Genomic DNA, 2,290 nt, shown 5'->3' with positions numbered 1-2,290 from the left:
AGGGCGTAAGTGGAGAGCAAATGTTTTTGAGAATGATGAGGGCAACAAATGTACAAATGTGCTTTACACAATGGATGGATGGATGGATTGTGGTAAGAGTTGTATGAGTCCCCAATAAAGTGATTTAAAAACATGAGTAAGATAAGAAAATGTTCTGGAATTGATTGTGATGATTACTGCACAAATATTCGTAACATGACTGAACCATTAAATTGGGGGAATTACATAAAAAGGAGGAGGAGTTCCGCACGTTCTCTTTTCTGGCTTTACTCTTTGGTAAGCATTTGCCAGAGGTGGGGGGCAGGGGGAAGAGTCCCAGAAGCTGAAGTTTGAAGACCCAGCCCCCACCACCAAAAACAAAAAAAATGAGACCCTTTTCCTCTGATTGGCTCTAACAAAAGCCTGTACACATCCTTGAAACACGTATGGTAGCCAAGAGCACTCTGGTTCACATGCCCACGTCTAGATAGGGAAGTAGAATTAACTGCACCCAAACACATGGGCAGAGAATGGATAAGACAGGTTTCCTCAAGAAAATCGTGGTCCTGTTATCAGAGGACAGGAAGGAGCCCAGTGGCCTCGAGGGTTACAGGTTGGGCTTTTAGACAAAAAGTCAGCAGTTTGAATCCATCAGCCACTGCATGGAAGAAAGCTGAGGCTGTCTCCTCCAGGAAGATTTGCAGACTTGGAAATCCACAGGAGCAGCTCCATTCTATCCTATTGAGTCAAGGTGAGTCAGAATGGTCTGGCTGTCAGTGAGGCTTTTTTTCAGTTTAGTTACCAGAGGACAGGGCAACGCGAGCTGCCAGGTCAAGAACACGTGGGCCAGCTGATGTACGGGTGGAGGAGCGGCGAGCAACTCCCCCGCAGGCTTACTGTCTGTTCTCATGTCCATCGGAGTTCGTATAAGTTATAACTTCCTGTTCGCTTCAAGCATGAGAATTGATCTTTCATTATCCTCCATCTTCAAAAGAGCAGACTTATCACCCACATGAAGAACCTGGCGACGTTCCTTCTCTGTGATGGCTCGCCCTCCCCATGTCCCTCCCCATGTCCTTCAAACCCAGCAGGGAGCCGCTCTGGGTTTGCAGAGTGCTGGGACACAAGCTTCCGTAGCATTGCCTCCTGGAGGAAACTCTGGACAGCGCACTTTCGCCCTGAGCTGCTTTCGAAGATAGATTGCAAATGACTTCACGCTGAATAGACTAAAAGTAAAAAAGAAAGCAAAAATCAGAGAACTCTCAAAGGCCCTGCCGCTCCATGGTGGTTCTGCTTTTTAGAAATGATTCCATGATGTGGGAAATTCGGGGATTTTCTGGGTGGCAAAGCAAGATGCTGTCGGAGGCTCCATTTGATTCTATCATCCCACGAGACTATAAGGATGTTACAGACAGCTTGGCTGTATTTACACAGTGCACATTGTGAAATTAGTTTTTTCTTATTATTAACAACTGTGGGTAGATGCCACACATGAATTAGGTGGCAACGTCTTACCCATACTCCTATTGTAAGCCCCCCGTGTCTATTCCCCCTTGTCAAGGGGAGTGATAAGCTCTTCTTTCATGACATAGGTAAGACTGGTTGTTTCAAAGGCAACATCTGCTTAAACATCCAAATACATTGTGTCTTACAAAATACCTGGGAAGGCAAGAGGTACTGTTTGTTGGGCTACTGTGTCATCAAAGGAATGTTGTTAAATCGATCACTTTGTGAGGTAATTCTGGTGATGTTGTTATAGTTTAACACATTATTTTCTTTAAAAAAAAAAATCGTCTTCTAGGTTAGCGACATTTACATTTTTGGCCTCTAGAGGGAGCACCGGGACCCTCTGTTAGTCTCCTCGCCAGTGTTCTCCTCCAGACCCAAGCGAAGATTGAGAAGATTATGTCCAGGGCACCTTCATTGTCTGGGCTTGTTTTCTGGGGTGTGGGTCAATCTCCTGATCATAAAGCTAATAAAAAGACTATCTCCAGGCTGCTGCTCTCAGGAAGGCTTCAGCTTGTTGGATTTAATAACCCATTGAACATGGGTTCAAGGATGGTATTATGATATATGATGTACAATATTATAGAAAGGCTGATCAGGTACCACCAGACACATAAATGGGACTGCAGAGCCCTGGCAGGCGAATTTCTGCTTCCTGAGTTGTGCACGCTTGTGCACCTTTACCTGCTCTGCCTTGGTTCTTAGAAACTTAATTACCTCTCGAAGCTCAGCCAGCCTGCCAAATCCTCAGCCTCCCACTAAATGAGGGGAATCTAGGCCTCTATCTAGGAGCCCAATGGCCCAG

The 2,290-nt window shown here is 45.5% G+C and overlaps 1 non-coding gene across 1 annotated transcript; it reads right to left on the bottom strand.

The window, feature by feature from the left end:
- Positions 1 to 1,445: 1,445 nt before the first annotated feature.
- LOC142449731 (U6atac minor spliceosomal RNA) lies at positions 1,446 to 1,571 on the bottom strand. The gene has a single exon (XR_012784846.1). It is a non-coding gene; the product is annotated as a U6atac minor spliceosomal RNA (small nuclear RNA).
- Positions 1,572 to 2,290: the final 719 nt, after the last annotated feature.

The sequence above is a fragment of the Tenrec ecaudatus genome, chromosome 5, assembly GCF_050624435.1.
Source record: "Tenrec ecaudatus isolate mTenEca1 chromosome 5, mTenEca1.hap1, whole genome shotgun sequence".
Taxonomy (NCBI): Eukaryota; Metazoa; Chordata; class Mammalia; order Afrosoricida; family Tenrecidae; genus Tenrec; species Tenrec ecaudatus.
This window is presented reverse-complemented; position numbering and strand designations above follow the sequence as displayed.